Below are 12,954 nucleotides of genomic sequence, written 5' to 3'. Positions count from 1 at the left end.
TGGGGTGTTTAGTATTCATGACAGCATGCTGATTGTTTCTGGTTGCTGTGTTCCAAGGGGCCTGGATCGTTCAAATTCCATTGGAAACAATGGAATCTAGAAGATTCCTTTGGAACCTGGAGCTTCCTGGGGAGAACACTCCCAATGGTTAAGCTTGTGGGACCTAGAGTAGTTCTAGAAGACATTCAATTTAGAGGTGCTCAAATAGAGGCTACACATCCCCTTGGGTCCTTCTGAGGGTCCCAAGACACTGCCTCATAAGCACAGCACATCTTCCAAGGCTCATGATATGCCAGTATGCTTTGGAAACATTTTCTCTTCAAAGCCTCTGAGGAATTTAGAAAATTCTATCATTTTAGCATAGTTAGAGAAGGACAACAGTTTAGAAAATGTAAGTAACAGGGTTAGACAACAGCCCCCATTTTATCTCTTGGTTATACATTCTAAGTCCTCCAATGGATTATTGAAACCTTGGTATAGTACTGAACCTTGTATATACTTTATGGTCTCCTATACATACATTATCTATGAAAAGTTTAATTTCTAAGTTAGCCACAACAAGAGATTAATAATAATAAAATGTAACTATTATAACAGTATATTGCAGTAAAATTATCATTACACTTGCATGTTGTGACCATTATTAATTTTATGATTAATGGAATACAAGCACTGTGAAGCAAAATATTATATTTGAAAACTGAAGCAGATACTAAATGGCTAATGGGAAGGTAGCTTACATGGCATGGATACTCTGGACAAAGGGATTCAGGATGGAACACGGCAGCTAAAAAGTCCATCACACTACTTATAACTTTGCACAACTTAAACATGCACATTGTTTATTCAATATTTGAAGACTTTGATTGACTGCATATAACTGAATCTAAAGAAAGTGAAGACATGTGGCCAAGTACAAGACTGTCTAGGCCAAGTATAGGGCTGACTGCTCTAAACGCTATGGTCTTCCTAGTCACCTGTGCTGATCCCTGAAATTTCCAAATTGTCCTTCCCAAGGGTGGGGCAGGGTGGAGAGGAGAGAACAGAACAGACTCCATGTCTCACAGCACCTGGGATCAGGCTGGGACACCTGAAGATGGGTGCTACGGAAAGGAATTCCCCTGGAGCCTGTCAGTGACCCAGATGAGAAGCACTGTTGGCAGCAAAGCAGCTAGCTCTCCCCCAGAGCTGAAATGTTTGCGGTGGAGACACCAGGGGTCCCTTAGCCAGACAGATGTTTGATGCCGCCTGGTAGAAATCATACACAGGTCTACACTAACATTAGGCAGATAAGGTTAAAAAACAAAAACAAAAAAATCAAAAAAAAGTTGAGTTATTTAGCTCTTGGCAGGAATCACATCAGCTCCAGGTGGCTGCTGCAGTTATCTTGTGTTTATCAAAAACTATAATTGGAACTTACATTTCTCTTTTTAAAAAAGAAAATTGAGGTAAGCCAAGCTCAGACAAACAGGGGTATGTTTTCTCTGATAGGTAGAAGTTAGATCTAAAACACACTGGGAGATGATAAACTACACAGGGTTCTAGACACAGTAAGACCAAAAGAGGATACTATTTGGGGGAGAAACACAAAAGGCACAGGGCTTATATGCCTCTTTATATTTATGTAAAATAATATAGACATTGAAACATTGATATAAGCAAGCGGTCTCTTTTTCCTTTCCTTTCCTTTTTTTTCTTGTTGTTGATAGCTCTCCTTTCTTTTCTTTCTTTGTCAGTTGTGAGGCTTGAACTCAGGGCCTGGACATTGTCTCTGAGCCTCTTTGTACACAAGGCTAGTACTCTACCACTAGAGCCATAGCTCCACTTCTGGTTTTTGAGTAGTTAATTGGAGATAAGAGTCTCATAGGGACTTTTTGGCCTGGCTGGCTTTTAACTGTGATCCTCAGATCTCAGCCTCCTGAATAGCTAGGATTAGAGGCATGAGCCACAGGTGACTGGCTGTTTTCTTTAGGTATGATTTATTCCCATGTGTATCTTTGGGAGGGTTGAGGGCCAGGCACAGAACTCAGGGGGGAAAGGGTAAAAAAGTGCAGCAGTGGAGCTCACTGGACATGGTGATGAAGTGAGCTATATAATTCGTGGGTAGAGACAGGAGGGAGGGACTAGGAGAGAGTGAGGGAAGGGAAGATTCTGCAGGAAAGGAAATGTAGTCATTACCTGATTTATGTAACTATAGCTGCTCTGTACATCAACTTTGTAACAACAACAGAAAAGAAAAATTCAGAATAAAGACTGGACAAATGAATGAGTATATAAGGCAGAAATGGTAACAAATCCATGATTTTTGCAATTAGTGTTGAGGCAGAGAGGGTCTCTGGGCTGATTGTCAGCAGATTCCTCCCCACCAAGCAATGCTTCCCATTCGATTCTGTTCTGAAAAGGGGAGGAAGGAATCAGTTGGTTCTCCTAGTCCATCAGCACATCTGAGGGATTCTCAAGCCTTTGTTCTATGGCAACGTCATTGGTCCATAGAATAGGACCGCCTGTCTAATGCTCTTGGCAATGCCTACCAGTGCTCAGGAGAGAGAGAGAGAGAGAGAGAGAGAGAGAGAGAGAGAGAGAGAGAGAGAGAGAGAGAGAGAGAGAGAGAGAGAGAGAGAGAGAGAGAGAGAGAGAGAGTGTGTGTGTGTGTGTGTGTCCACCAAGGTGGCCATTTTGGCGTGTTTACCCCAGGTCTCAGTTCTTTGGGCAGTGCTTGGCCCAAAATAGGAAGATGGCTAGATAAGACATGCCTGTGTATGAAATTATTTTCTGTGGGGAGCTGTAGAGAAAGAGATAATAGAAGATTCAATATACTGAACTTTGAGTAAGGGAAGCAATTAAATCTGAGCGCTCCTGGAAGAGTGCTGGGTAACTGGCACAACTGAACCCAAAGGGCTTAGTCCAACAACCTACTTTGCATCCTCTTTTGTCCTGGTACACTGAGTATACAATTCCATTATTTCACACTGCAGGGTACAATGTAATGAGGTATGGCTGTTCACAGTCAGAAGCAATAGGCCAAAGAAACTCTGCCCTTATTCAACTACCTGAGATCTAGGGACCTAACTCTGAGCACAGCACTGGGGACCATGACATACCATTGGGAATACAATAGTCTGATGAAAACTCAAAGAATTCTATGATGCTCTCAATCCTGTTTTACTCAAGTGACCAGAATGTTGAGAGTATGCTAGAGCAAAACCATATGGAAGAGGAGAATTCTGTTCAAGTTAATTACTGGATGTTTTGTACTTGGGCAAAATCATGCTTTATTTTGATTTGTGATACTGCCATCTAGTCTACTTATTGTTGCTGTAACCAAATATCTGGGACTGGATACTTTATAAGAAAGTACCATTGGGTGCCAGTGGCTCACACCTATAATCCTAGCTACTGAGCAGGCTAAGATCCAAGGATAGGGATTCAAAGCCAACCTAGGCAAGAAAGTCTGTGGGATTCTTATCCCCAACTAACCACTGGAAAACTGGAAGTGGGGTTGTGGATCAGAAAGTTAGAACCCTAGTCTTGAGCACAAAAAGCGCCCTTGAGTTCAAGCCTCACAACTGACAAAAAAGAAGAAAAGGGGAAAAAGAGTCATATTTAGTTCAGTTTTAGAGGCCTTTGACAAGGGCCTCATGTAGATGGCACCAAAATGGCAAGAGCACATGTAGCAAAGCCCCCCAGGAAGTCAGGAAGCAAGAGAGATGCTGGGGCCAGGTCTGCCCTTCTGTAACAATTCGTTTTCACAGAAACTAACTGGGGTCCCTAATGAACTACACCAATCCCTTCTGATGGTCATTTCTTCAGTGGCCTAATTACCTCCTTCTAGATTCTGCTTCTTATAGGTTCTGTCACCTCCTCACAAACTGCACTGGGAACCAAGCTACCGTCACAGTATTCCAACTATCATAATGTTTCAAGTCACATCTTCCATTTTATTTCTTTTTTTATTGTGAAAATACCATACAGAGGGGTTACAATTACATGGGCAAGATAATGAGTACATTTCTTATCAAGCATTGTTGCCTCCTCCTTTCTTTCCCCTTCCCATCCCTTCCCATCTCCACCCCACCCCCACCCCTGGCCAAAGTTGTAAAGTTTGTTTTTCGACATAATGATTTGTATATCTCATTGTTGCAATGGGTCTACCTGTATCCCTATTTAAACGATTTGTTTTTTCCCTTCCCCTCCACAATCTAAACTTGCTTATCTCTGTTTGTCAAATTTAATTAGTGGCTTTGGTATAACCCAGCAATCCTACTCCTAGGTTTATATACTTTATATGTCTCTCAAAAGACATATACAAGTATGTTCATAGCAAATCCATTCATAATAGCTCCAGTCTGGAAGGATCTTGCATGTCTGTCAATAAAAGAATGAATAAATACCATGCACTATATTCACACAATAGGATCCATCCTGGCAATAAAGGGAACAAAGTGTCAATACTCTCAATACCACAGATGAATTTCATAGCTATGTAGAACAATAGAAGCAAGACAAAAAAAGAACTTGTGGTATGATCACACTTATGCAACTGTCAAGAACTGATATTTGATGTAGTTGCTTCCAAGTGGTGAGCTGGGGATTGATTAGAAAGAGCACAGGAAGTTTCTGGGGATGCTGGACATGCAGTGTATGGATCTGTGTGGTAGTTAAACAGTACATTTTACATTGTTGTGTTTTATATACTGTATATATATTATATCCCAATGAAAAAGAAAAAGATTTGACATACGTTTAGTGCCAAGGAAAATCTCACTTGTGATCTATCTTGCAAGCTAAAAGAATTTTTAAAATAAAAAGAAGGGCCAGAACTCTTCAGGACAAATGCTGAGATTAAATGTCCATCATGATGAGCTGGAAACACTACCAAGTAAAAGTCATAGAACCTGTAAACTGCTGACCTGGCCCATCCTAAAGTGTCAACATAGACTCAGACCCTTTTTTTCTGCCCCTACCTTCCATTTTACAGATTTAAGGAATGTAATAGGACAAAATGTGTCTCCTTTAAGTCCTAGCATCCTTGTAAGAAGAGGCAATGAAACACAAATACTTGTAGCAAGACCAGTGAAGACCCTGGGACAAGACAGGCATCACTACACCTCAGAAGACCCAAAACCTGCCAACATCCTGATCTAGGACTATAGCCACCAAAACGGCGATAAAATACATTTATTTACAAGCTACCCAGTGTGTAACAATGTATTATGGCAGCACTACTGATGAAGGTCCTGGTTGAAACTACTTACATTCTTGCTTCTTGGCTTCACCTAAGAAATCTGAACTTCATCCTTGATCTGTGTTCAGACTTCAGTTCCAAAGATATTTAGCTTTCTAGACCCAAGACGCACACCCCAAAAGAAAACCATGTAAGATAAACATATGGTGCCTAAACCCCACATCCTGAGAGTAGAAAATAAGAGGGGGTATAGTTTGACAAAAGGACTGATCTGTGGACTTAAAAAAAAAAAGAAGTGGGCAGTTGAGCAGTATCTTTTTGTTTACATGTTGGTTAAAACCATGCGAGATTGATTTACCCTTCCAGAAGATGGGGTATTTGTATTTCCTCTATCTTTTCTGTTAAGTGTAAGGATCCCTGGATATTATGTGAAAACCAACATAAGGAACATGTGAAAGTTAGAAACCAAAGGGCAAATAAGACAGAGAACTTGAGATCCAAAATTCCCTGGTTTTCCTTTGCCTCAAATAGCCCAAACTTGAAACCTATGCAGCAAGGAGCTGGGAAATGCCAATCAGTACAGAACAAGAGAAATTCGTACAGAGGGATTACAATTACATGGGCAAGATAATGAGTACATTTCTTATCAAGCATTGTAGCCTTCTTTGTTTCCCCTTCCCATCCCTTCCAAGTCTCCCCTCCCCACCCAATCCTCCCCCCACCCCCCACCAAAGTTGTAAAGTTCGTTTTTGACATGACAACTTGTACTTCTCATTGTTGCAACGGGTCCACCTATATCCTTATTTAAACGACTTGTTTTTCCCCTTCCCCTCCTTATTTAAACGACTTGTTTTTCCCCTTCCCCTCCACAAATTATATCGACATCAAATACAGTGAAAGCAGGGGTTATACTGTGGGGGAGGGACATACAAAGCAACAAAGAAATAATCATATAAATGCGTTAGAAACAAATACATGAAAGAAAAAACATTTGAATACATATCTTAGGGTTCATTTTCCTAACATCACCTTATCTGACCTTTTCTGCTTGACTCATACATATACTAACTATTGCAAATGAGGGAAACCATGGGACCTATGTTTCTTTGGGCTTGGCTTACTTCACTTAATATAATTTTTTCCAAGTCTTTCCATTTCCTAACAAATGGGGCAATGTCATTCTTTCTGATGGAGGCATATAATTCCATTGTGTATATATACCACATTTTCTTGATCCATTCATCTACTGAGGGGCATCTGGGTTGGTTCCATATCTTAGCTATAGTACAGTTTTTTCACAATAAAAAATAAAACAAAAAACAAAAAAAAACCCAAACACCTGCACAAGCACAGTGTATGTTATGCATTGAATTCTGATAGATTCTTTGGGAGCTCTATTTTGCCCAGCTCAAGTCACTCCAAACAGTTTGTGAAGTTCTAGGAAACAAGCTGAGTTGGGTCTGTGCAATTTGGCATCCACAACCACAGGCTTATGGTGAAGAAAGGAAGAAGGATGGAAAAATACCCAGACAGTACCTCTTGAATTCAACTTCCTGCTGGCAAAACTTACCTCGTGCTGATTCTGAGTCACCAACAGCATGCCTTCTCTCGCCTGTGGACCAACTGCCCATTAGGCAGGACAGCTCTCTTCCCAGGCTGATTTCCCTTGCTTGCTCCCACAGGTGTGCTCAAGGTAGAGGCAACCCTAATTAGGAAACAAGAAGCAGCTGTTGCAGCAGGCATTCTTTCCTCAACCAGCAGAATGGACACCGCAGCAGCCTCACCTCCAAGGCCTCCAGGGCCCTACTGCCTTGCAAGTCACCTGTAGACACAGACTATACTCTTTCCCTCTTCTTTTGAACCCTACGATAGAGTGAGAAGTGCTATAAACTCGTAGGCGAGGCTCTTGGAACACAAAGGTGACAAAGCTCCCTCCTTACTAAGAAGGAATCCTTAGAAACTTGCTCTTGTGGCCTGTCCCTTTGACCCAGGAGGAAACCTGAATGCACTGTACTATCATGAGCACCAGGAAAAAATAGTCATGGCAGATTCTTTGGTTTCACATTCACATTCACATGCCCTTCTGTTTGAGTTCAATGTTGATTATGCCCTTGATTTCCTAGTTACAACACTGTCTTGGAACACTTCATAGAAATATAGAATCCAATATTCTAATTCAGTAGACTGGATGGAACTCAAGACCTCTGCATACAGAGAATCTCTAGGGTGAGTCTACTTACCAGGCAATATGGGAACACTGCAGTGTTCTCAGTACAGGGATACAATGCTCTTGGTGGGTAGACTTAACACTCAGGTCAGGTATCTCAATGGTCACTCCAGGAAGAAGAGAAGTTGCTGCAAAGAGTGCTCAGATCATCAACAGCTCTTCCTGTGATAAGTGGTAATGTGTCCCTCCCATCCCTAAAAGAAAGTTGTGTTCTAATTCTAGAAACCTGTGAATATGACCTTATAAGGAAAGTGGATCTTTGCAGGTATAATTTGTTAAATAAGAAGTCGTTATGTCGAAAAACAAACTTTACAACTTTGGCCCGGGGGGGGGGGGGGGGGGGGAGAAGGGATAGGAAGGGGAAACCAAAGAGGAGGCAACAATACTTGATAAGAAATGTACTCATTACCTTTCCCATGTAATTGTAACCCCTCTGTATGGTATTTTCCCAATAAAAAATAAAAATAAATAAAAAAAAGAACAAGAGAAATTCGTAACAAAAGTCTGCTCTCTCTAAGTCAAATAGCCAGGAAAGGGACCGCTTAGAAACAATCCCTCTGCCCCAGTCAAATGTCATAGCAAGGAACTGTGATGTAGTCCATATCAGACAAGATCTAGGGGAGAGCTTAGTCTTTCATCTTCACAAACTGCATTGAGGTACCTCAACATTACTCTTTGCTACCCGGAGATAATGTCAGGCAAAACTGAGTAAGGAGCCAGGAATCTCTGGGTGGTAGCAACACTACCCCACAACAGTGGAATGTACTTATTTACAAGCTCTCACTCAACATATATCAAGATAGATCATATCCTGGGCCACACACACATACACATATACACCCCAAAACAAAACTCAACAAATCTAACAGATTGAATTCATGAAGAGTATATTCTCTGACTATAATAATATTAAACTAGAAATCACTAATAGATAGGAAGAGAAATCCCCACACACTTGAAATTAAACAACAGTAGATTATTACTTTTTCTTTGGCTCTTTGATCATTAAAATACTGTTTTTACATCTCCAATATTGTAGTCTTCTTTGCTTAGAAGTCTAATTTTTTTGTTAATTATGTAGCTACTACTTTCCTTTCATAAAGGTTTTCCTGATATATCTTGCTCTCTTCATATCTTATTTCCAGTCCATCCATATCATTATATTTAAAGTGGGTTTCTAATGGTATATAGTGGTCATATTTTAAATCTACTGTGCTAATCCTTTTACTTGGTGCCTTTAGATTATTTATAAGCACTAAATGATTTCTGTTCAATATTCACAACAGAGAAAGGATGTCTGAACATAAAAAGAACCCCCATTTTTAACAATAAAAGCATACAATTACATTAGAAAATGGCAAAAAATCATAAAAGGCATTTCATAAATGAGGATATAAAGATGACAATTAAGCCCACAAAAATTGCTATGTTTTGCAAACTGAATCACAGTGAACTATCACCATCACCTATCAAGGTAACAAAGATGTGAAGACTTGATTGTAGGTCACCACAAAGGAAATCTTGTGATGACTGGAAGTGTTCTATACTTTGATTATATCGATTATATTATAGCAGCATCCTAATTGTGGCACTAGATTACATTGGGAGACACTGGGAATATATGAGAATCTATAGTTAATTCAAAATGAAAAGGTTAATTAAAAAAAAAAAAAGTCATGTAGGCAATACAATGACAGAATTCCCTAAATAGGCTCTGATTCAGCATACTCTTTGCAATTGAGGTACATTTTTATGGACAATCCTTAGAGTTTTATGGGTAATAATCCAACATGGAAGGAAAGGAATGCCACAATAGCAGCAAAGACAATTTGTTTTGCTAGAATGAACTTATACTCACTATCAGGAGACCCTCTAGCAAGGGAAGGAGAGCAGCTCCAGGTGGACCTTAAGGCCCACCCATAAGAAGCCCTCTGGCTGTGTGTTAGCCTCTGTGAAGGGACAATGGAAGAAGAGCTGATCAAGCCCTGATTTTCCCAGCCCTGTCTTTCTAGCTCCTAGAAAGGACGAAGAGTGATGGACACACATCAAAAGGAGAAAAGACTCAGTCACATGGTGTCTACTCTTGCTTGTAAATGGAAGAAGGAGCTCACCTTATGGCTTCTGCCTTATTTTGTGGTTTTACTGAAAGTCAGACGAGGCCCTTGAGTTCACTTTCTCAGGACAGGAGCATAGCTTTCAGCTTAGAGTAAGGGGAGAGGAACTGGCAACACACTCAGAGTCAAGGCATAAACGTCTGATCAATGTCTAAGAGATAGTCAGAGGACAACAAAAGGAAGCAGGAAGCTTCAAATCACTCATCACCTATGATCTTACCAGGTTTCCAACAACCAACACCATGGCTGCAGAATGCAGATGACTCGTCCCACCTACCCATCTCTGACTCTATGGCTAGGAATTCATAGAGTGGGAATTAGAAGCTGACAAAGATTGAATTGTACTCAGACCCTCCAAGGCCTCTATTTCCCAGGAAGTTACATACTTTACCTCCAAAAATTTCAGAGAGTCCTAAAGCAGAGGAATCCTGACATGAATAAAGACAACACAGAATCACTGTGGATGCATAGTGTTCAGCCACCATAGAAAGGGAGAGGGCTTTGAGGGGGGAAATGAAGAGGTTGCACTTTATTTAATGACCGCAGCTGACAGTTATGAGCCAAGAAAATATCCCAACTGCCTTTTAGATACTATCTCATTCAGTCCTCACAACAGCCTTTTGTTGATCCAACTGTAGAGTTGAGAAGCTGTCATCCAGAGGTAGGAAGTTGTTCCAAGTCTGCCAGCTGTAATGCCTCTCTCTCCTCTTTCTTCAGTCACTTCTCCCTTGTTGGTCTCATCACTGTTCTTCTCCAGTAAGCTTTGGGAGTGAAGGGAGCCATAGCATACACAGACAGGAGTGAGATGGTTGGACCAGCCCAGTTTAGGGCATTGAGTTGTAGCCCGGGGTGGGGATGAAAGCTAATTCCTTTGCTTCTCAGTTATTTCCTCCTCTGCTACTGGAAGTCATAGGCTCAAAGGCACCAAATTTTGTGGTCACTCTCCCTTCCATACCCACCACAGACCACCCTCCTCTTGAGGGTTCACTACAAAGTCTCAAAATCTCTGTTAACAGTGTTCTAGGCAGCCACTATTGGAAGTCGCCAGTAAAATGAAATCTTTTGCTACTCCTGTTCTTACACATAACCTGTTTTCTCTGAAGCTATCTGAGATTCATTTATAACTCAACTGTAACATATATTGTCCAAGCAGAACTGCCCAATCAGAAATCATGATGACAACAAAGGTGTGACCAACTGGCCACAGCTCGCTCCACTAAAACCTTACTTCTTCAATTCCCTATTCATCTCCTGACAATGCTAAGAGAACCACATTTTCCTGTCTGGGTCAGTTAATGATGGCTGTTCAGAAGGCTTTACCAGAATGGTGGCAGGGACAGAAATCTTGGCCTCTGACTGGTGTTGAATTTTGTTTTCCATCTGAGGATAAGTTAGGGTACAGCCCCTGCGGGAGTTTTACCATCCTTATTACCTCAGTCCCACAAGGTCTAGGGACCTTGTCACCAACCAGAAATAAACATCAAGGAACTTGGTGTTCCCCTTTTTACAGGAAATTTGACCCCATGAAATCACGCTTGCCTTTCCAGCTTAATCTTCTGCTCTCTTTTTATCTCCTCAACTTAAAGAAAAGAAATGAGAGTCAAGAAAACCCAGTCCTGGGAAACACGTGGATATAACAATGCCTTGAAATTATTTGCAGAAGTGGGAGAGAAGCAATTGTAGACAGTGAGAAGGCAATGCTTCACAAGATGAGAGTCCAGGAAGACAGAGAACATAGAAGGAAACCAAGATTGCCACGACTCTTGGCTGCATCTAATACTGTAGGAGTCTCCCTTTGTCGACCTTGAAGAGAGTGGAAGCCCTGGGAGCTGATGAAGCTTCTCAGGTAGCCAAAGCTGGACACGTGTGCTCCCTCTTTGTCTTTCAATGACTCCCCTCTAGATGAGATGTGAGCAGACTCACATCTGTGAATTTTCAGGTTTCCAAGTGGCTGGCGAGCTATATATGTCACACATGAGGATTTCATTCCAAACTCACCTGAGTTTTCAAGGCATGAAAAGACATCTGTTTCACCAGTGAGATGTGATTTAAATAGCACTGCAGAAAGGGATGATGTGGAAGGGAAGAGTTGCTATGACTCTGACAAGATGGTTAAGCTGAGAAAGAGACCTGGAAGAAAACCGTACAGGTTGAGGGAGAAGACTAGAATTGTGAAGAATGCCTGAACATTAGGACCTGCCATCTTTGCTCCTTCACCTATGTATCCCGATCAGTCAGGCTGAGTCCAAGAGAATTTGGTGGATGAAATGGCCAAGCACTAACATTTTAGCTAATATACGGAACCCACTAGTCCATCAGCATCCATATTCATGAAGCTCCTTTAATACCCCCAATTCCACTATGCTAAATTAGAAACAGAAGGAAAGATTAGTGGTGGAATCAGAGAAAATGTTGCTAGGCCAGACACCCTGGAAAGTCAGTGAAAGGACAAGAACCACTTAGAATTTATGATGAGTAGTTTATGCTTGCAATCATGGCTACTCAGGAGGCTGAGATCTGATTATTTTAGTTCAAAGACAGCCTGGGCAAAAAAGTGAATGCAATGCTTACATCTACCTAACCAGCAAAGAGCAGAAAACTGGAAGTAGAGCTGTAGTTCAAATGGTAGAGCACCAGTATTAAGCAAAAAAGCCAAATGAGAGTGAGCTCCAAGTACAGTACACACACACACACACACACACACACACAATTATGGGAAGACTTATGGAGTTCCAATCAAGGTGAAAACACACTTTGGTGCTAGCCCTGGGACTCTGGGCAGGTTCCTGGGTTGAACAGCCCTGGACTTTGAGATAAGTAAAGCACATCTTGCAAAAATAACCTGATTGTGCACCTTACAATTAATGGGTTTTGGTTCATTCCATACACAAAGCCATTAAAGGGGTCTTGCATGATCTGAGGGTCTCAGGAATGTAAAAAGATCTAGTAGTAGTGCTTAGTGGTGGGACAGAGTGGGGAGTTTGGGGATAGGTAATAAAAGCTGAATTTCTAAAATTTACACAGTGACCTCTTTATATCCAACACACACACACACACACACACACACACACACACACACAGATTGAACAAAGATACTAAGTTTTCCATTCTTAATTTTGTATCTGAAACAATTCAATTAATGAGAAACAAACCCTGTAAAAAAATCCTCTTTAAACTAGTTCATTAAACAGCATTTAATAACTACACACCAACAAACTGATAATCGCTAAAGAGAATGATAAGGAAAAGACCCCACAGGGGAGGAGGAGGCAAAGGGAAGAAGATTCTAGATAAAGAGCTATATTTCCTACAAACAAGTATGCAAACAAAATAGATGAGGCAAAAGGCACTGCAGAAAAAAGAGAGAGAGAAGAAAAGCTAAACAATGGCTTTATTGATTTAAGACATGTGGATTTCATTAGGGAAGC

The 12,954-nt window shown here is 41.0% G+C and overlaps 1 long non-coding RNA gene across 3 annotated transcripts in view; it reads right to left on the bottom strand.

Moving 5' to 3' along the window:
• LOC138819385 (uncharacterized) overlaps positions 1-12,954 on the bottom strand; it is a 199,422-nt gene that overhangs the window by 49,913 nt on the left and 136,555 nt on the right. For all 3 annotated transcript variants that reach the window (XR_011369413.1, XR_011369414.1, XR_011369415.1), the window contains 2 exons: positions 7,426-7,540; positions 6,756-6,890 (listed from right to left, as the gene is read on the bottom strand). This is a non-coding gene — a long non-coding RNA (uncharacterized lncRNA). The remainder of the gene's footprint in view (positions 1-6,755; positions 6,891-7,425; positions 7,541-12,954) is intronic.

Source organism: Dipodomys merriami, unplaced genomic scaffold, assembly GCF_024711535.1.
Source record: "Dipodomys merriami isolate MVZ:Mamm:240054 unplaced genomic scaffold, mDipMer1.0.p SCAF_8, whole genome shotgun sequence".
Taxonomy (NCBI): domain Eukaryota; kingdom Metazoa; phylum Chordata; class Mammalia; order Rodentia; family Heteromyidae; genus Dipodomys; species Dipodomys merriami.
Note: the sequence above shows the minus strand (reverse complement) of the source record. Positions and strands in the feature narration are given on the sequence as shown.